Here is a 22,555-nt window from a genome sequence, read left to right on the forward strand (position 1 = left end):
CTAAGAAGAACAGCGTAAAGGCACAGAGAGATGGAGATTTCGAAAGTCATATGTGCTGTTTTTGTATGTTATGAGTAACACCAGATATTCTTGCAAATCATCCAGTGAAGGAGCAGGAATAATGTGTGTCATATTCTATAAGTCATTCAGTCACAACAAATCACAGGCAAACAAAAAGCTGAAATGCCTTCCTGAAGAGCTTGTCTCTCTTTATTGATAAGTAAGTCTTCCAATGTAGATACCTCTGTTGAATGTCTAATAATTTGTGTAGTGGACTCAGGCCTTTCTGAAGTGCAAGTAAAATTGGAAGATACTGCTTGATTATAGCCAGTGTATAATAAAATATATACAAAAAAAAAAAGCTTCCTGATTAATAGTTTTACAGGAACTACATGCTGTTAGGAAAAAGCCTACAAGAGAAAAAAAAAAGTTGAAGTCACACTTACTATAGATCTATATACTCTCAATTATCTGAATTTCAGGATTAAATCTAGTGGGCTAGTCAAAGGTTCAAAGCCACAGGCTGCTTGAGATGAGAGGTTACAAGGTTTAAAAAACATTATGGCAACAGATTAAGAAAATTCACAGCTTCAAAAGCAATTCTACCCTGGAAAACCCCAGAAGCTGGTAGTGAAATTATTTACTGGCTTTCAAAGCACTGACATGTACTTTCAACTTACAACTAATAGGGTTTTCTTTTCACGGTCCTGAAATTTTTTTTTCTGCTCTTTAAATGGTTCACTGGCAACAGTTTCACAGATTTTCTAACACTGTATTGGTCAGCTACCTTTTTTGCTATGGTAAGTGCATCACAAGCTTTTATTCACATAGAGGTACTGTAAAGCAGAAGATTCACAGTAGTACATCACAGTAAAGAGTCCACTACCTACTTGATGAACAATTTGCAGGACTGGACCCTGCTACTGGTCCAAAAATTGTGTGAATCATCAGTTGTAAAGGAACAGTCACCTCATCAGGCATCTTAGAGTATGAAAACTTCTGTAGCACAGTGACTCAGTAATAAAGTTGCTTTTTAAAAATTATTATTATGCAACATTACTAGGAAAGAGTAAAAGATGCAAAAGAGGTAATCTTCTAAACCCAAGGTAAACCTGCTGTCTTCAGACAAGTGGTATCCCTCAGAGGTCTGTACTGGGACCAGTGGTGTTTAGTGTCTTCATCAGTGATATGGGCAGTGGCATCAAGTGCACCCTCAGCGAGTGTCTTGGTAACATCAAGATGGTACAGAGGAATGGGATGACATCCACAGGGACCTGGACAAGCTGGAGAATCAGGCCCAGGTAAAATTCATGAGGACCAACAAGGGCAAGTGTAAGGTTCTGCACACAGGTTGGAACAATCTTCATTATCAGTACAGGCTGGGGGATGATAAGGTAGAGACTATCCCTGCAGAGTAGGGCTTGGGGGTACCAGTGGACAAAAAAATGGGCATGAATCAACAATGTGCACATTGCACATCCTAGGCTGCTTCAAAAGTAGTGCAGATAGCAGATGAAGGGAGGTGATTCTGCCACTCTGCTCTGGTCAGACCTCACTTGGGAATAGTGCGTCCAGCTCTGGGGCCCTCAACACAAGAATGACATAGACCTAATGGACTGGGTCCAGAGGAAGATCACAAAAGTGATCAGAGGGCTCTAACACATCTGTTACAAAGACAGGCTGAGAGACTTGGGTTTGTTTAGCCTGGAAAAGAGAAAAAGCCCCAAAAAGACTTTATAGTGTCCTCCCAGTACCTGAAGGAAGCCTGTGAAAAAAATGGGATTGTTTGCAAGGGCATGCAGCACTAGGACAAGGGGCAATTGTTTTAAACTAGAGCAAGGTAAATTTAGATTAGACATTAGGAAAAACTTTTTTACTACAAGGGCAATGGAATGCTGCAGCAGATTGTGCTGGAGGCCCCTTTCCTGCAGATATTCAGTGTCATGCTTGATAGGCCTCTCTGCTACCTCATCTAGTCAATGATGTTAGAATCACAGAATGGTTTAGGTTGGAAGGGACCTCAAGGATTATCCAGTTCCAACCCCTCTGCTATAGGCAGGAATGCCTCCCACTAGAACAGGTTGCTCAAGGCCTCATTCAGCCTGATCTTGAACACCTACAGGGAGGGAGCATCCACAACCTCCCTGGACAATCTGTTCCAGTGTCTCACCACCTTCACTGCGAAGAACCTTTTCTTAACATCTAGTTCAAATTTCCACTCTGCCAGTTTAAGCCAAATACCTCTTGTCCTGTCATTACAAGACCTTGTAAATAGTCCCTCCACAGCCTTCCTGTAGCCTCCTTCAGATACTGGAAGGCGACTGAAAGGTCTCTTTGAAGCCTTCTCTTCTCCAGGCTGAAAAGTCCTAACTCTTGCAGCCCGTCCTCATAGCAGAGGTGCTCCGGCCCTCTGATAATCTTTGTGGCCCTCCTCTGGACTTGCTCTAACAGTTCCATGTCCTTCTGGTGTTGGGGGCTCCAGAACTGTACGCAGTAACCTTTAAAGGTCCCTTCCAATCCAGTGCATCCTATGATTCATCCTATGATTTCCCACAAAGTAAGCCAAATCTATCTGAATCCAGCAGAAATCATAATCTAGACCAAAGCGTGTCAGGCACCACATAGGGAAAACTTACACACATGTATAAGACAGAGTGGACCCAAACAAAAGAAGGTGACTAAAAATGGACTAAAAACTCTGAGAAATGCTGGAACAAAAAAAGTCTTCCCCTGTTCCATCAAGCCTTTTCTTGCCAGGTATTGACAGGCAAAGCAATTTGCTTCCCTGTCTCAGAACACTTTACTGAATAAGGACTGTCTCATTGCACTCTTACGACAACAGTGAAGCAGCTACAAACCTCTCTTTTCATCCTAACCTCCAAAATTTGCTACAGTTTACTCTTAGTTACACTGCTCTAAGCACAGATCAATTAATCACTTCATGAAATAATATTAGATTCTCCTAAGTATATCACAGCATATTAAAAAAAAAAAAATCAGAGCCGACTGCAGATAGAAAAACGTTTCCCTTCTGCTCTTAAAATGTGTGCTGAACGGCACACCGGTCTTGGACTGAGCTATTTATATAGGTACTCCTTCCACTCTTCATGCACAGTTTAGGGGACGCTACTGATCGTTTTTTACTAGAGATACAATCAGAAGGGGTTAGTACAACACTTCATATCCATGGCTTAAGGCAATGCTGTGGAGGAGAGAATAAGAATAGCAATTGCTCCAGAAATGCGAAAGAGAGCTGCACTCTTAGTAAAGAAAAAAGTAGGAAGAGGAATGGTTAGCACCTGTAAGAAAACTGTTGTAGGTAGTGTACAGACTGAAAGACAATTTGTGTAAGAACTGACATTTATAAATGAAAAGGAGGTCATATTTAAAAAAAAAAAATACTACAAAGCCATTAAACAAGAGTATTTTTTTTAAAGGCTCCTGCTAATTTGGAAACTTCTCAATAGTTCTGTAAGGTTTGTTTTCCTGCACAGATTGTTGTTAATTGGAATGCAATGAAAGACAGAACAAAATTAAGTTAATGGTATTTATAGGATCATGGCTGAAGACCAGCTGTGCAAAATGGCCCTTAAATTGTACACTTGCACCCATACAGGCACAATGAAAAGCTGGTTTTGTAAACAGCTATCAAGTCGTCAGAAAGCATTCTCCACATTGAAAGAACTGTGCGCACAACTGAAGTACAGTATGCATAAGGAAGTCCACAGAAGTGCTGCCCTGCTCTTCAGAATGAAAGTGTTTTTCCTCTCTTGTGACAAAACCATGTTGATTAAACTATTTATGTCTGCTTCACAACCCTGGAAGACAGGCTAAAGGAAAAATGAGCCTTTGGGGAGAAAAGAAAAGTCTGGGCAGTGAAGCATCTGACGCACGTTTCCTTTAGTTCATGGGAAACAGATTAATAAAACAGCACTGTGAAGTGGCAAGAGACTCTGATCCTTTGCTGTTTTTTTTTTTTTTTCTTAGCCAAGCACAGCACTTCAGCCAACTACATAGTTTTGTTTAAAATACAGGTACTGACAAGGCAGCAACACATTTGGTTCACAGTGAATTTGATGAGCTCTCAGATTTAGCTTTTTCTCTGTTATACTACTGCTTTGAAGAGTACGGTATAACTAGTATCTGCTCTTTAACAAAATAAACAATGTCTTTGAGGCAACATGGGATTCCGAACTCCTGCTACGTATATATGACCACATAAATTGCTGTTTGACAAAAAAAAAAAAAAAAAAAAAAAAAAAAAAAAAAAAAAAAACAACAACAACAACAAAAAAAACCAAACCTGCAAGACAGAATTTCCTAATGACATTACCACATTCTACTCCTTTCCGACTGCTTACTCTTGCTATTTTGAGATCTTAAACGTATTTGATTGTACTAAACATTATCTAATTGAGTAAAATCCTTCAAGTCCTCTTTGGGCAGAAGCTCTGTTGAAATTAACAGGACAGTATTTTTCCACCTCTGAGGCTGGAAGATTTCTGTTTATTTCATCTACAGTGCTTTTATATAAAACGTAATCATATTTTTATTTGGAAAAGATCAAGTCCATCAAACTATGTCTGCCAGCAACACATCCCCATCTCTTTCAGACCACCTCCAGGGAGTTTTGTGATCTTCACAACTTAGGAACCATACTAGGTAAAGTTTTCCTTCAGTTTGATTCCAGAAGTTGGTGCTTTCAGTGAAGACATTCATGTGCTCACACTGAGCATGACAAATTAATTACCTAATATTTCGGAATGACATTTTCGGGTGGAAGTCTGTATTAAAAACGTGAAGTGCTGTTATTGCTTAAGTGTCTTTCGTGACAGCAGGTTATTTTTAAAGGGATGCGATGTCATCTTCGCATTCCAACAAGTCACCGATCAGTCATTTAACCTATTTTTAAAAGTAACTAAAATGAGGCTATGGCACCGAACCTGATTACCTCTTCGAAGCCAGCGGTCAAACCATCCTCAGAAGGAAAACCTGCCAGGATGTCCTCGGAGTAGCAGACCAGCGAACACCACGGCCGCCCCGGCTTCCCGCCCGCTGGTCTCGCTGAGGCGAAGGGGCCGGGCTCCACCTAACGACTCCCTAAGAGCTGACGGGGACGGAGGATGGACGCGGCGGACAGAGGCGGCACTGCCCTTCCTCTCCAGACAGCATGCAGTAACGTGGAGTTTACAGCCACGGGAAGATTAATGAACATATAGGGACACCATAAGGCCGCCACCGGCCAACCTACTGCCACCTCCCAGCGCCCTCCCGAGCTTCCCTCCCGTCCAGCACCCGCCGCCCCTCCTGAGAGCCAGGCAATGTCGGCTGGGGGTGTATGGCGGCGACAGGTATTAGGGCCATCGCTCTGAAAGAGCTCCGGAGAGACTCGCAGCGGGGGCAGTCAGCTCACCTCCGGGAAAAGGTCGCAGCGGGAACAAGCGGCCACCAAGAGCGGGACAGACACAATCCTTTCCCGCCGCGGTTCCGCCGGCGTGAGCTGCGCCCGTCCGCCTCGCAGCACACCTCGGGGACAAGCCGATTTGAGGAGTGCTCGGTGGGGGAAGCGGGAGAAATACTAGGGCTTGGCAGCAGCTGATCTCGGCTCATTCCCGCCTCCCACAGCCCGGCCGAGATAGCGGCAGGAGGGACGTGGAGCCATCCACCACGATGGTGAGTGCTCCCTCGGGGAGGAGGCCAAGCCACCGACCCGAAACGTGCTGCAAGGCGGCCAGGTTCAGCCTGCTTTCAGTAGAGGGCATTGTTGGAGGTGGGGGGCACGGCCGCCATCTTTCCCACATTGCCCGCCAGGCGCAGCGGGCTGGGAAAGAGGTGGCGGGTCGGAGCTGCCCAACTGGCCCTCGCCGGAGCATGATACTTTTGAGGAGTTTCTTCTTATCCTTTATCAGCCCTCCATGTCGGCCAAGGAAGGGAAGAGGCGACTGCCACCCTACCAGGGCTGACACGAGTCCGGGGAGGCGTCCGGAGCATGATACCCCTGAAGCGGTGTCTGGCCGCGACCCTTTTCGGCACGGCTGAGCTTTATCAAAATTCGATTTTACCCACTTTAATTAGAAAAGTGCCGGGTGAATGGGTAAGAAGGATGCCGAAGCTTCTCTATTTTCTTCTTCAGGTGTAGAGAGTGCACCTCATCATCGTAGGTCACGTACTCGAGCGTTTCTGTGCGTTTTCCCACCAGTATGGGTAATGAATTCAAATAAAAGCTTTAAGGTTAAACCGCGTTACGGAGATAAAAGCATTGCTGCCAGTGAAGCTTGGGAGAGGCTGCACGTACGGGTGTGTATGCGGTGCTGCGCTACGCTAATCCTGAGGAAGAGTCGTCTGACCTGAATCGGGTCAGCAGCATTTCCTCAGGGAAATCAATCTGTTAGAAACACTGCAGAGTGGATTGTTTGGCGTTTAATTTATTTTTCCCTTTAGCAAGCCTGCCCCGTTACTTTAAATTACTGCAGCTCTGGTGACGTGTTTCTTCTGTTTTCGGTCTCTTTTTAATTTAGTCAGTCAGAATTTGCCAGCTTGTTTCTGTGATGAACAGATGCTTGAACGTCTTTTCGTTTCTTCATAATTAATGCTATTGGAACTCTTTTTTTTTTTTCCCTTGCTATTTATTCTTGTGATATTTCATTGTATAATTACTGTTGTTTAATGAAATGGACGTTCTAGTTACCTGTGTCAGCTTCAGTGAGTGTTTTAATTTGGTTTTAGAATATGTGTCTCAGAATTTAAGCTATGTAATTTGTTCACCACAATGAGAATTTTAACATCTTTAAGAAGAATTGTCGTGCCAGAGAGGAAGGCAAGTCTGCTCTGGAAGTGTTGCTGATAGCCAGGGATGAGCAATTCTGCAGTATGGGCAACCCAGGTGTTGTAATGCAGTAGTTAAAAGGAGCAAGGTCATCTTCTGAAAGCATTGGTCATGAAACTTGAAAGTTTTAACAGAGGTAATGTTCCATTTGTGATTAAAAGTTAGTGTTTCTCCTTTCTACAAGCACTGCTTTCATCTTCATTTTTTGCATGCTATTGCACATGGAAGACCTTCACCTCTGTGCGGGAGGCATTCCACAGCAAGAAAACGGATCCGGTTACAGTCTGCCACAGTGGAACAGAAAGTTAGTAACAAACAGCTTTTTAATGAAAACCATTTAAAATTAAAACTTATATTAATTTTTAATCAGGCTTTGTGTTTTCAGTTGTGTTTATGACCAAAAAATATGCCTTTCTCTCTGATACAGGAGAGCACATATGGTAACCGTTTTAGCATTTGTTTAAATGAAATTATAAATAAAATGTTTGAAAGGGGGTATCATTTATTAATACGTGATCCTGGGGTTTCTGCCAGAAGGCTTGGTAAGACATTAATATTAATACATGAATCGAGCTCTTTGTCTTTTCTAATATACCGTATTTTATTAACAGGTTAATTAGCAGAAAGTAAGAATGGTTTACACAGTTATATAAACAAGAACAGCTGCTGTGATATAACAAAGTGAATTAAAAGTGAGCCAGCAAGGTTAAGCCCTTAAGAATACTCATTTAGGCCAAGGGATGAACCAAACTAATAAAGAAGTACCACTTACCTAAACTTGTCAGTCAGTATTAACTTTGTATACCTGAAAGCTTCATACTCAGGTGTGCTATACTGTTGTAGACCTGGCAGAAAGTACTAATTCATCAATACCTAACACACTGGACTTCCAGTTTATCAGAAGGGATGCAGTCTTGTAATTGAGCAGAAGGATGAAATGTTTGAAATAAAAACATGTTAGTGTTGGCATTAGCTTGTCTTGGGACTCACCAGCAGAAGCTTTGATGTCACTTAATGGAAGTCTGCCTCTTTGCCTCCTAGACTGTCATGACTACTTTTGAGGTAGGATATTGTAGAACTTAAGGTTCCAAAGTCTGTCTGATGTCTTAAATTTTGTTGTAGGTTTTCTTTGCCATATCCCACACCTCCCCCAGTGCTGCCTCCCCATGCTCTTCCATTGTGCTTCTGTTGCGATTCCTTTCCGCCTTAAACACAAGTTGCTTCAGGTCCTTCACAAGCTAATAGATTCCTAGGATCTTAGAATCATTTTGGTTGGAAAAGATCTTTAAGATTTTTGAGTGCAACCATTGTTGAAATAGTAGTTACAGCAGTATGTTGACTTAGGGAAACACCAAGTAAGTAAACCCATAAAACTAACCTCTCTTGTGTAACGATGACTCTGTGTATCCGTTTTTATTCTACATTTGTAACAGTGGGATATAAATATCCCAGATGGAGAGTAAGACTTTAGTATTTTTTAGGCAGAAAGCAAGGTTTTTACAACTCAAATACCATCCTTTTTCAGATTATATGAATAGCTTGAACAGTCCACTGGAGAACAGCAAGGCCTGTTGGGAGAAAACCAGCATAAAGATAACTAACTGAATGTGCACCAGAGGCCCATATGCTTAAAACAGGAGGAAGAAGTGAACTATTATGGTCATCTCTGCTCCTTGCTCCAAAAGAAAGCTATAATGTAGCTTGTGTATATAAACTGATTGGAAACTTGGAGGTAAAAATACTTGGAGGTTTTGGTTCAAAATGTGATGTCTCTGCTGGTTAAATATTTATCATGAGTAAGTTTCACTTTTTCCCTTAAGAAAATATAATTAGCAAATATAAAGACCACGTAGGTACATTTTTCAACAGTTAATTGTTTATTTAGGTTATTAAATAGGTCTGTGTAGAGCAGCCCTATCACTATACATCTTACTAAGAATACTGATTTTTATTTCTTCTAGCACAGCACAGTTTAAAAACTGAAAATTAAGAAAGTAGGCAAGAAAAGTAGTGGTGGTGTTTTCTGTAAATGGAAAAGCAAGAAATATTTCAGGACTTGATGACTTGATGATCTGTGAGGTCTCTTCCAACCCTCATGATGATGATGATGATGATGATGATGATACCTTAGAAGAAGTACATATATTCGGCTCAGAATGAGAGTTTAGATGCCTAGAATGTGTTACAAAGTAAGTATCATAGTGTTTTTTTTATTAAACTGAAGAGTAACCTAACAGAACAAATTTACAAATGAAGTGCCTTCATTTGAGGTAGGTCACTGACACAACTGCAAGCATACTCTGAATTTTTTCTTGTGTGTACTAAATTTTCCTTAGGCAATGTCATGGAGAGTTCCACGACAGACAAAAATAAGGAGGTGAGTTGGTTTCTCCATTGCAGACTTTGAATTAGGGTTAGGTTAAATGTAGGGGAGACTGGGGAGATAATACTTCTGGGAGAAAGAGGCCAGGATGTTGCTTAGTTTGGGTATTTATCATCTCTAAAAAGAAAGTTGAGATTTAGAAGTATTCCTCTTTATAAAAAGAACCACTTTCATGAGACAATGTGTGATGAAGTTGAACTGATGATAAGAAGTTAGAATATGCAGTAATAAGACATAAGTCAGAAGTGTATCTGTTCATGTAAAACAAATCTCATATTTTGTCTCCTACGTGTATTTTGAGCTGGACTGGATCATTGTGGGTTTCTTTTTCTTAAAGACTGGATGAGGCACTCTGTGCCATGGTCTAGTTGACTGGATAGGGCTGGGTGATAGATTGGACTGGATGATCTTGGAGGTCTCTTCCAACCTGGTTGATTCTATGATTCTTTTAGGCTCAGGTTCCTCATTGAGAACCCTTGTTGGTGTTGCAATAGATACGTATGTCCCCTTATTTCTGTGTCATTTACAATTCAAACACAGATGTGGAACCTATTGAAGTGTTTCTTACGGCCTTTTTTTCTTAATTTGAGCAACTAATATAAATTATTGACGTGGTATGTGTTTTTTGTGTGTTGTTTGTTTAACACTCCCTGTTTTTTTTTCTCACAGTTCTACTTTTTTTCTACATCCTTGTGAGGCACTTTATGCATTAAAGGGATTTGCAAAAATAACCACGTTAACTACACTCCTGTGACCTACAGGTACAGAATGAAACAGACAGAGATTAGTAAGATCTCATCCTCCTTTCCTAAGTTGTCATGTGTTTAATAGATAATCATTAGGTCTTCTGAGGGTCAAGATTACTTTTTTTTATGCTAATTGAAAGAAAGAATATTTTCACTGAGCTAGACCACCATGTCCTAGAGCTGGCCTGCTAATTGCACAAGGATTGAGACCCACCCTCCTCTGAAACCCAAGAAACGCAGCTCACCTGAAAAGCCCTGAGAGACAGAGGGCAGGTGTGGGAGGAAGACGGCAAAGTAAGAGTCATCAGTGGGAGGAGAGATACATGCAGAACCTGCACCTTGCAGGTTCCGCCTGTGTGCGCTGACTCTCCCTTAACATTTGACAGAGATGAGCTGTTCTGTCTCCACAGGTGGATTCTTCATTTTTACAGTAGCTGACATTTTGTGATACAAATTCTGAACTGTATTTTAAGTTGTACCTCCACTCTTCATACCTACAGATACATCACAGAATTATTTTTTTGTAAAACTAAGCTTAAAAGTATGAGTGACTTTGTTTTTTCTTTAGTAAAAGGATGCAATATCTGGTTTTATTTTTTTTGTTATTCTTCTCTGGTGAATTTCACAGTAGACCAGATGAAAGCAATCATGTGCAAGAAGTCAAATAATAGCCATAGGTCTGTGATTGCTCATGTTGATCATGGCACATGAACCTTGTCAGACTCCTGTCAAGGTGTGCAAAGCAGACATCATAACTTCAGCTGCAGCTGGAGAAATGCAATTCACAGACATATGGAAAGATGAACAAAAAAGGTGTATCACAATCAAATCTAGATAGGAATTTGTCCCAGAAGCAGGTTCATTCACCTGGTATGCAGCACACTGGTACACACGCAAAGCAGGGGTGTTTTTACCGACCTCATATTTGCAGAGGCAGGAGCTAGGTGGTATCACACATAGTTCAAACTGATTATAGTGTCACACATTTGTGGAAGTCTGACTAACATACTCCTCCTGCCTATGTGTATGTGTTATTTTTCTGCCTCTTTGTTGGTTTACAGCTTGTTCACCTTCAATTAACACAGGAGTATCTGCAAAATTAATAAGGTGTGATCTGAGAGAGGTGGTCTTGAAGACAAGGAATGTCTCAGCTCAAGAGAGTGTGTTAATGTGTTAATGAGTAAAGTTTACTGATCAGGAACATTAGCAACAGTTTGACATCTTCACAATTTGCTGATAAAGGTTTCTTCTGTAGACAGGATCTTGTTTCTTTAGGACTTGAAGTCCTTGGTGTCTTCTCGCAGCTTTAAATTTTACTTCAGAAATTTCCAGGCATCATCAATCTTTCATACTTTCTTCAAGGCTGTAGTCTCTATCTCGGCATGCATTGTTTATACAAAGTAACAAGCTTTAAGCAGTAAAGCCCCTGATCAGTGGTCCTCCTTGGAAAACTAATGCAGTGTACTCAGCCCTAACTTGAATGGTGTCACTGTAGCCTAAGTATTTACTCAAATGGTTTCACTTAGGTAATCGCATCCTTTCTTTTTCATCTGAAGACAGAAAAACGATTTGCTAAAAGCCTTGCATATTGTCAGATCCTTTTAGAGCAAGCTCTGCATTCCAGAAATTCACAGTCTTTGGAGTGCAGTCTGGGCAGCATTGGAATAGAGCTTTTAAGTGGTATCTAATGACCATTTTTACCTGCTTCTCACTACAGAGAAAGATGTTTTAAGAAAGATTCTTAGTAGTAATCTTCATTTTTACTGGGTTGCTTACTGAATAATAGTCTCTGCCTCCTGTGGTGGGTAGTTTTGGGGTTTTACCTTTAATGCCTGCAGCTGCAAAGTTAACAAATTGTAGAGTGATTTGGAGCATAACTGCACAAGTTTCTGACAGTGATGTTATGCAGTGACTGCTATCTTGAGGTGTTGGTTTTGAATAAGAATAAAAACTTATTGCACTCAAATCAGTATTTTAGGTCATAAGAACTTCAAAAGTTGAAGTATCTACCTGTTTAAGTGTGTAAAGAAATATTGTCCCTGCAACAGGGCAGGTATAGTTGCATGACCAATGCGAGTTTCAAAATCAGTGAAATATGAAATGTTATGAAAGTATTAAAATTAATTGTCTTTTCTTACAGGGCAATTTGTATGTGTTATGATCTCACAGACAATGACTAGGCCATCATTAAACAGCATAGGGAATAGTCTAAGTTTTCTTATTAACTTAATACTCTGGAACACACTGAGTTCTCTGAAATTACAGCAGCTCTTTGCATCACTGATGGTGTTCTTTCTGTGTTTCACTGTGTTTCAAGTAAGCATGCCCTTTAGCCTGACCTCAGTGCCAGGCAAGGTCGTAGAACAGGTCATCTTGAGTGCCATCACAAAGCACCTTCAGAATGGTCAAGGGATCAGGCCCAGCCAGCAGGGGTTTAGGAAGGGCAGGTTCTGCCTGACCAACCTGATCTCCTTTTATGATCAGGTTACCTGCCTGGTGAATGTGGGGAAGGCAGTGGATGTAGTCTACTCTGCTAGCTTGAAGCTGGCTAGAATGTTTTGGTGAGAAGAACTACATTACAGGCTGTGAAAGGGAAACAGTGCTGATGTCTTCTTCACTCATAGGCTTGCTGAGAGGTATAAGAGCAAGAATCCAAACGTAGATAAGGGAGTCACTCTCTGTCCGGGCTGTTGGCTGCATTCTTCTTTAATGTAACTTGATTAATACACCTGCTTCCTAACCTCCCTGGCCCATGCTCCACTCTTCCTTGGGCACAAGGCAACCTCTGGGGTAAGGTGGAGGGGTGGGAGAAGGGGGAAGGGCAGTTGTAGGGCCCTCCTGGGAACTCAGGTTTCTGGGAGGGCTGTTATGTTTCTGTATTACCTTTTACCTTGTGTATTTCTGTATATAACTGTATATACTGTAAATATCTGCTTGTGTATTGTGCTAAGCTGTAAATATAAGCTTCATTCAAATTCCCAGAGCTGGCTGAGTCTGGCCTGGGTGATTAACAAAGTGTGGGGACCCAAGAAGCCACAAGAAGCTCCTGGCCAAGCTGGCAGCTCATGGTTTGGACAGATTCACTCTGTGCTGGATCAAGAACTGGCTGGATGGCAGAGCCCAGAGAGTGGTGGTGAATGGTGCCACATCCAGTTGGCAGCTGTCACTAGTGGTGTTCCCTAAGGATCAGTGCTGGGCTCAGTCCTGTTCAACATCTTTATTGATGATCTGGATGAGGGGATTGAGTCCAGCATCAGTAAGTTTGCAGATGACACCAAGCTGGGAGCAGGTGTTGATCTGTTAGAAGGTAGGAGAGCCCTGCAGAGGGACCTAGACAGGCTGAATGGGTGGGCAGAGGCCAACGGGATGAGATTTAACAAGGCCAAGTGCAGGGTTCTGCACTTCGGCCACAATAACCCCAAGCAGCACTACAGGCTGGGGACAGAGTGGCTGGAAAGCAGCCAGGCAGAAAGGGACCTGGGGGTACTGATAGATAGTAGGCTGAAGATGAGCCAGCAGTGTGCCCAGGTGGCTAAGAGAGCCAATGGCATCCTGGCCTGGATCAGGAACAGTGTGGCCAGTAGGACAAGGGAAGTTATTCTTGCCCTTTACTCAGCACTGGTCAGGCCACACCTTGAGTGCTGTGTCCAGTTCTGGGCCCCTCAATTCAAGAGAGATGTTGAGGTGCTTGAGCGTGTCCAGAGAAGGGCAACAAAGCTGGTGAGGGGCCTGGAACACAAACCCTATGAAGAGAGGCTGAGGGAGCTGGGGTTGTTTAGCCTGGAGAAGAGGAGGCTCAGGGGTGACCTCATTGCTGTCTACAACTACCTGAATGGAGGCTGTAGCCAGGTGGGGGTTGGCCTCTTCTCCCAGGCAACCACAAACAGAACAAGGGGACACAGTCTCAAGTTGTGCAGGGGAAAGTATAGGCTGGATGTTAGGAGGAAGTTGTTGCCAGAGAGAGTGATTTGCCATTGGAATGGGCTGCCCAGGGAGGTGGTGGAGGCACCGTCCCTGGAGGTGTTCAAGAAAAGCCTGGATGAGGCACTTAGTGCCATGGTCTAGTTGCCTGGATAGGGCTGGGTGCTAGGTTGGACTGGATGATCTTGGAGATCTCTTCCAACCTGGTTGATTCTATGAAACCATCAGGACCCAAACCTGAACTTCAGCAAAGCCGTTGACACCATCTGCCACAAGAAGCTCCTGGTAAAGCTGGCAGCTCATGGCTTGGACAGATTCACTCTGGAGGGCCAGGTCCTGAGAGTGGTGGTAAATGATGCCACATCCAGTTGGCAGCTGTCACTAGTGGTGGTCACCAAGGATCAGTACTGGGCACAGTCCTGTTCAATATCTTTATTGATGATCTGAACGAGAGGATTGAGTCCAGCATCAGTAAATTCGCAGATGGCACCCAGCTAGGAGCAACTGTTGATCTGTTGGAAGGCAGGAGAGCCCTGCAGAGGGACCTGAACAGGCTGGATAGGTCTGCAGAGACCAATGGGATGAGATTGAACAAGGTGCAGGGTTCTGCACTTTGGCCACAAGAAGCCCAAGCAGTGCTACAGGCTGGGGACACAATAGCTGGAGAGCAGCCAGGAAGAAAGGGACCTGGGGGTACTGATAGATAGTAGGCTGAAGATGAGCCAGCAGTGTGCCCAGGTGGCTAAGAGAGCCAATGGCATCCTGGCCTGCATCAGGAACAGTGTGGCCAGTAGGACAAGGGAGGTTATTCTTGCCCTGTACTCAGCACTGGTCAGACCACACCTTGAGTGCTGTGTCCAGTTCTGGGCCCCTCAATTCAAGAGAGATGTTGAGGTGCTGGAATGTGTCCAGAGAAGGGCAATGAAGATGGTGAGGGGCCTGAAACACAAACCCTATGAGGAGAGGCTGAGGGAGCTGGGGGTGTGTAGCCTGAAGAAGAGGAGGCTCAGGGGTGACCTCATTGCTGTCTACAACTACCTGAAGGGGGGGTGTAGCCAGGTGGGGGTTGGTCTCTTCTCCCAGGCAGCCAGCAACAGAACATGAGATCACAGCCTCAAGTTGCACCAGGGAAGGTCTAGGCTGGATGTTAGGAGGAAGTTGTTGCCAGAGAGAGTGATTTGCCTTTGGAATGGACTGCCCAGGGAGGTGGTGGAGTCGCTGTTGATGGAGGCGTTCAAGAAAAGCCTGGATGAGGCACTTAGTGCCATGGTCTAGTTGCCTGGATAGGGCTGGGTGCTAGGTTGGCCTGGATGATCTTGGAGGTCTTTTCCAACCTGGTTGATTCTATAATTCTATACATTCTAGTAAGAAAGACCTCAGTGTGTTTTATTTTCTTCACCTTAGGAAAAAAATACGAAGCCAACCAAAAAACCAAAACATGAGTGATGGATGACACTTCTTTCTTTGAAAATATAACTTCTGGTGGTATGAGTTCTGCTTTGCAGTCTTGGCCCATGGCCTTTCCTTTATCTTAGACGATAGTATCCACTTTGTATCCAGCTTGTGGGTTGAATATGGAGTAACTGAGTAAAGTAAAGTAAATCTTTCAGTAAAGTATCAGAGAGTGAAGCTACCTGTCGCTCTTCTCCTCCTTCAGTATAATCACAGAATTACTGAATCAAAGGATGTTAGAGGTTAGAAAAGACCACTGGAGATTATCTAGTTCCATGCCCCTGCAAACTCAGGTTTGCCTAAATCAAGTTGCACTGGGGCACATCCAGGTGGGTTTTGAAAGACTCCAGAGAGGGAAATTCTGCAGCGGTACTGATCACCCTGTTCCAGTGCTATGTCACCCTCAAAGGAAAGAAGCTTCTCCATAAGTTCAAGTGAAACCTTCTGTGTTCTACTTTGTACCTGTTGCCCCTTACCCTACCAGTGGGCACCACTGAGAAGAACTCCACCTCCTCTTCATTATCTCCTAGACCTGGACAGAGTACTCCAGTTGCAGCCTGACCGGGGCAGAGTGGAAAGGGATGAGGACCTCCCTCCATCTGCTGGCCACTCTCAATGCACCTCATTGTTAACCATTGCTCTTTGCCCCCTTTACTTCTGGAACTCTAACACAGGAGATTCCTCCAAAAAGGTGTCTCCAAATGTTAGAATTGTCTCTCCTGAAGTCCAGGGTTGCAACCCTATTTGCTACCCTGCTACTTCCTTACATGACCCTGAACTTCATCATTTCATAGTCACTTCAGAGAAGGCTGCCCATAACCTCTACATCTCCATCCAGACCTACTTTCTTCATTAGCACAAGTCCCAGCAGCATGTCCCTCCTCATAGAGCCCTCCACCACCTGTGTCAAAAAATTGCCATCACTGCACTGCAGGAACCTCCTGAACTGTTTGTGCCATGCTGTGTTCCTAGCAAATACTAGGGTGGTTGAAGTCGCCCATTGATATCAGGGCATGTGATTGTGAGACTGCTTTAAGCTGTCTGGACAAGGCCTCATGGATTTCCTCTTCTTGGTCAAGTGGCCTCTAGTAACACAACAATGGCACCATCCCTAGCCTGTCCTTTAACTCTTACACACTTTTAAGTCCTTTCACCTGCCAAGGTAAAGCTCATTACATTCCAGTTGCTCTCTTGCTTAGCAACTCCTCCACCTGGAAAAATGGAGCAGTGCATGCAACTGAATAATGAATGACCACTCAGGGAGTGCTTAGACTACTACCAGGCTCCCAGTTTGAATTTCTCAGTCTGCAGTACAAAGAAGATCAGAGACCTTGCCCACATAAATAGTGTTTTAATTGTGCTTGTATTTTTATAAGGGCTGTGTGCATACAGGGGGGCTGTTCTGTGGCAGGCTATTGCTGAGGTTACCAAACTAGTACTGATGATGAACAGAAAGGTTAGTGCTTTGCTGAAATCGAGCCTGAGAAGCTTTATCAGATGTTTGGGTGTATTGTGGAAAATGCCAATGATGTCATCAATGTCATTGTTTGCACCTACAAAGAGGGTGAAACTGGACCGGAGCATAATATTATGGTAAAGAAAGGTGGCTGAATTCCTAATTTGGAGCATACCAGCCTTGATAAGGTACAATTGCATACATTTGTTGCAACCCGAAGAAGCCATTCTTTAGTCCACTTCCACCCCACCTGTTTAATACCTTTTTATTTTGGGGGTGTTATTTCAGACCAACCAACTAGAGAGTGACAGCAGTGAGAAGACAGAATTCACCAAGCAGATCATCCTCTAATGATACTTCTTCACAAAGTGTGTAACCTCAAGCCAGTTGCTCAGTGTCATTCAAACATCAAATGATAGACGTTTGCCTGGGGCAAACTGCTGAAGGGAAGCTAGGGTTTGACATTTAAGGCAAAGGACCAGAATCCAGAAGATTCTCTTTCTGTGCCTGACATTACTCACTTACATGACAAGGAGCATGGCATTTCTGCTCTTCACAGTTGATAAGGTGTTGAATTTGTAAGTCCGTGTTCTACTACCAGTAGTTATACCATAGTATGCTGGATACCTCTGGAAGGACAGTTTGAAACTAGAATGACAACTACTGTTTCTGATACTGCACCTGAGAAGTGTAAAATGCAGTACAAAAAAATTCAGCTAGAAGTCTTCTGTGGTGGCCCAACTGCTACAGTAAGGGATTGTCAGAACTGAGCGGCTTCAGACACTACAGTTTTCAGGAATGGTGCATCAGGAATGGTGTGGTCAGCAGGAGCAGGGAGGTCATTCTGCCCCTGTACTCTGCACTGGTTAGACCACACCTTGAGTACTGTGTTCAGTTCTGGGCCCTCCAGTTTAGGAGGGACATTGAGATGCTTGAGCATGTCCAGAGAAGAGCGACGAGGCTGGTGAGAGGCCTTGAGCACAGCCCTACGAGGAGAGGCTGAGGGAGCTGGGATTGTTTAGCCTGGAGAAGAGGAGGCTCAGGGGTGACCTTATTGCTGTCTACAACTACCTGAGGGGTGGCTGTGGCCAGGAGGAGGTTGCTCTCTTCTCTCAGGTGGCCAGCACCAGAACGAGAGGACACAGCCTCAGGCTGCGCCAGGGTAAATTTAGGGTCGAGGTGAGGAGAAAGTTCTTCACTGAGAGAGTCATTGGGCACTGGAATGGGCTGCCTGGGGAGGTGGTGGAGTCGCCTTCCATGGGGCTGTTCAAGGCAAGGTTGGACGTGGCACTTGGTGCCATAGTCTAGGCTTGGGCTCTGTGGTAAAGGGTTGGACTTGATGATCTGTGAGGTCTCTTCCAACCCTTGATAATACTGTGATACTGTGATCTGAAGGGAGCCTACAGGAAGGCTGGGGAGGGACTATTTATAAGGTCTTGTAATGACAGGACGAGGAGTAATGGATTTACACTGGCAGACGGGAGATTTAAACCAAAGTTTGGAAAAGGTTAAATGGAAACAGCAAAATGTAAATAGGGAGGTGAATTATACTGTTCCTTATGAATTGCCAGTACATTCGAGGAAGTTACAGTTTGGAGGTTTTTTCCCCTCATTTTCTTTCTGCCACTGTAAACATTCAGAAGAACAAACAGTAGCTATCAGTAGCTACCCTAAATAACTACAAAATGCAGCAAGACATTAACAACAACAACAACAAAAAAAACCCAAACCACAACAAAAAAAAAAAACCCAAAACCCAACACAAAACCCAAATCCAGCTTAGACCCTGGAAAACTAAGTATTCAGTTAGCATCAAGTACACTTGTTCACAGACCAATTTGTCTTAAAAGTAACTGGGAGACTTCAACCCTGATTTAAAAGTTAATTCCAGTCTGTGTTGCTTGGGTGGCAGGTAGGATGTCTACCAGCTCAGTTACTTAAACTTATCCATGAGGGATGAAGAAGATGAGCATAAGGAAGGATTAAGCAGTGAAATGGAGGTGGTTTTTTTCAGCTTGTTGACTTGTGAGACCTATTGTGACAAAGCAGGGGAGTTTTGCAGCCTTTGTGGTTTGTTTGTGTGCAAATGTGGGTTTTTTTTAAAAGTAGGGGTTTTATCAGTGCTTGTCAGCTGTGTTCAGTTCTAAGATAAGGCATGCTGAGATCCTGTTTGTATAACATTTGCACCCTGTAGTAAATGCCTTCATTACAAAGCACTATAGAGGACTTTCTCTGCTTGTGCACAAAGATTGCTGAAGACAATTCAATGAACAAATGCATTTTTTCCTCACCTTGTGCTTGTGAACTAGAAGGTATAATAGTGACTGGAAACATCACAGGCGTGTGAAGCAGAGCAGACAGAGCTTCTGAAAGATGTCTTGGAAGTGAGAGTGAAGCCACATGTTACACATTTTTCTGAGTGAGGAGCCATCATGTGAAAAACATCGAGGGGCTGCTCGGTGAGTCAGTTTTCTAGTGCTGTCTGGCTGTGCTTTAGTAGTTGGTGATCTTCCCCTTTGCTCTGACTTCATAGAAAGTTCCCTTACAGTGCCCAGAACAAGTGGGATCTATGGTGCAAACAGGGAAAGGAGACACATTTGAGAAGAATCCCAGGTGATCAAGATGTATCTGTAAATGATGCTTATTACCCACATGCAATTAAAAAATGGTCTCTGCAGGATCAAAGAGACTTAAGAGTAACTGTTTTATTAGCTCCAAGCTCCTTCCTGTTCGCCATTTGTATCTCCAGAAGAATTTACTCCTTTTTCTTTCCTGGCAGCCTACTCCACTGGGCATTCTTGCCAGCAGAAGGTGTCAAAAAGATGTGGCAGATTCTGCACATGAAGACTTTTCAGCATATATGCAATTCAGTTTCACAGAATCACAGACTGTCAGGCTGGAAGGCACTTCAAAGGACCATCCAGTCCAATCCTCCTGCAAGAATAGGACCACCTATACCAGATCACGCTGGATCACATCTGGATAGGTCTTGAATATCTCTAGAGGGAAACTCCACAACGCTCCTTGGCAGCCTGTTCCAGTGCCCCTTGTCTTGTCACTGAGTATGATCAAAAAGATCCTGGCTCCATCCTCCAGACACTTACCCTTCACATATTTATAAATATTCATAAGGTCATCCCTCAGTCTCATCCTATCCAAGTTAAAAGAGTCCCAGCTTCCTCAGTCTTTCCTTGTAAGGAATCATAGAATGGTTTAGGTTAGAAGGGACTTCAAGAATCATCCAGTTCCAACCCCTTGCCCCATAGGCAGGGACACCTCCCACTAGAACAGTTTGCTCAAGGCCTCATCCAACCTGGCACTGGAAAACCTCCAGGGAGGGAGCATCCACAACCTCCCTGGGCAACCTGTTCCAGTGTGTCACCACTCTCACTGTAAAGAACCCTTTCCTAACGTCTAGTTTGAATCTCCCCTCCTCCAGTTTAAACCCATTACCCCTCATCCTGTCATTACAAGTCCTTGTAAATAGTTCTTCCCCAGCCTTCCTGTAGGCTCTCTTGGTCTCTTCTCCCAGGCAGCTAGCAACAGAACAAAGGGACACAGTCTCAAGTTGTGCCAGGGCAAGTCTAGGCTGGATGTTAGGAGGGAATTCTTTCCAAAGAGAGTGATTTGCCATTGGAATGGGCTGCCCAGGGAGGTGGTGGAGGCACCGTCCCTGGAGGTGTTCAAGAAAACCCTGGATGAGGCACTTAGTGCCATGGTCTAGTTGACTGGCTAGGGCTGGATGCTAGGTTGGAGTGGATGATCTTGGAGGTCTCTTCCATCGTGGTTGACTCTATGATTCAAAACATGGGCCAACTGTATGTAGCTGGTTACCACAGGAGCAAAACAAGTTTGGGCAAGTCCTGGATACTCAGACTGAATGTCTCCAGGTCATGTGTATGCGGGTCACACCCACCATCTTAGCAGCATCTCCCTCCTCTGTCTGGAATATTTTATGATAACCTGGGATCATTATTGTGAGTTTGAAAGCGTCTTTGATACAGGAGGCTTACTCAGGGACCAAAAGCATAGTGAGTACTTGTGCTGTACTGAATGCCAAGACAAATGCAGAGTCCTGCACATGGGAAGGAATAATAAACTGCACCAGTAAAGGTTGGGAGGTGATCTGCTGGAGAGCAGCCCTGTGGCGACGGACTTGGTGTCATGGAGGGCCCACAGGCCCAAAGTAGGCTTATACATGTTTACGTATCAAATGGACACAAATGGACACAAAAGAACCTGGAGCCATAGAGTCTGGCCTGCCCAGGGCCCTGTGGTGTAAGGTACACACATTTAGCTTGTGCCTGCCTAGTGCAAGGCCTGTGCTTTTCCCAAATCAGGGAAAAGTGAGCCTGCGGCTTTGCCTAATATGGTAAGGTTTGGCTAACTGCCATCCTGATTGGCTGTTCTTGTGTCCAAAGGGCAATTAATCTTGGCCCACATTGATAAAAGGAGATATGCAGGTGAACAACCTGCTTTTGCTTCCCTGCTTTGCTTCCCTGCTCTTTGCTGTGCTCTCTCTGCTGTGCCCAGCCCTGCTGCTATTGCACACTGCCTTATTGCTTGCCTGGTAAACTCCACTGCCACCAATTACCACGAGCAGATCCTGGATGCCTACACACGATCGGCCTGTGTGGCCAGCGTGACATCATGCTGAGACTGCACCACATCTGCCTTCTGCACCTGAAGGTCCTGCCTAGAATTCATGGACATGTACACAGATCATCCAGAAGGAGCCAGGAGAACAAGGTCAGAGATTGTCTGCGTCCTTTCCCCAGGAGCCAGGAAGATTCAAGCCTCGACATCCAACAAGACAGAGTCTCCTTGGGAGAACCCCACTTGGGAGAACCCCACTTGGGAGCCCTGGTTAACCATGGGACTGCAGTGTACCCTTGTGGCCAAGAAGGCCAGTGGGATCTTGCAGTGTATTAAGAGTGTGCCTAGCAGATCAAAGGAGGTTCTCCTTCCCCTCTACTCTGCCCTGGTGAGACCTCATCTTGAATACTTTGTTCAGTTTTGGGCTCCCCAGTTTAAGAGAGACAGGGATCTTCTCAAGAGAGTCCAAGGGAGGGCTACGAGAATGATTAGGGGTCTGGAGCACTGCCTGATGAAGAGAAGCTGAAGGACCTGGTGCTGCTTAGTCTGGAGAAGACAGAGAGGATTTAATAAATGTTTATAAACATCTGAAGGCTGGGGGTCAGGAGGTGGGGGACAGGCTCTGCTCACTTGCTTCCTGTGATAGGACAAGGAGCAATGGGTATAAGTTGCAGCACAGGAGGTTCTATCTCAACACAAGGGGGAACTTCTTGACTGTAAGGGTCACAGAGCACTGGAACAGGCTGCCCAGAGAGGCTGCGGAGTCTTCTTCTCTGGAGACTTTCAAGGCCTGTCTGGATGTGTGCTAGACTGTGTGGTCCTGGTCTGGCAGGGGGGGTGGACTCAGTGATCTCCTTGGGTCTCTTCCAAACCCTAATATCCTGTGATCATGGGGAAAAGTCACCAGCACCTCCAAGAAAGGCTTCTTATAATTTTTCCTGTTTCACATTACTGTTTTCCAAGTTCTGATTGTTTAAGATGTTTAATTCTGTGCAGTTACTTCTTGTTGACCAAAAGTCCAAAGAATCTCAGAGAATTTCCCCAAATTTTCTAAATATTAATAATAAAATAATATTAATACAGAAATTAATATTCATACTTCATAACTAGTATTAATTTCCAATACAGTGGCTGACACCCATCAGGCTGTACTGCCATCCAGTGAGATCTGGACA

At 44.1% G+C, this 22,555-nt stretch overlaps 1 long non-coding RNA gene across 1 annotated transcript; it reads left to right on the plus strand.

Moving 5' to 3' along the window:
• The first annotated feature begins 6,301 nt into the window (after nt 1-6,301).
• Nucleotides 6,302-12,962, plus strand: LOC135173288 (uncharacterized). Its single transcript, XR_010301282.1, has 3 exons — nt 6,302-6,356; nt 6,727-8,558; nt 9,879-12,962. It is a non-coding gene; the product is annotated as an uncharacterized LOC135173288 (long non-coding RNA).
• Nucleotides 12,963-22,555: the final 9,593 nt, after the last annotated feature.

This window comes from Pogoniulus pusillus, chromosome Z, assembly GCF_015220805.1.
Source record: "Pogoniulus pusillus isolate bPogPus1 chromosome Z, bPogPus1.pri, whole genome shotgun sequence".
In the NCBI taxonomy this organism is placed as follows: Eukaryota; Metazoa; Chordata; class Aves; order Piciformes; family Lybiidae; genus Pogoniulus; species Pogoniulus pusillus.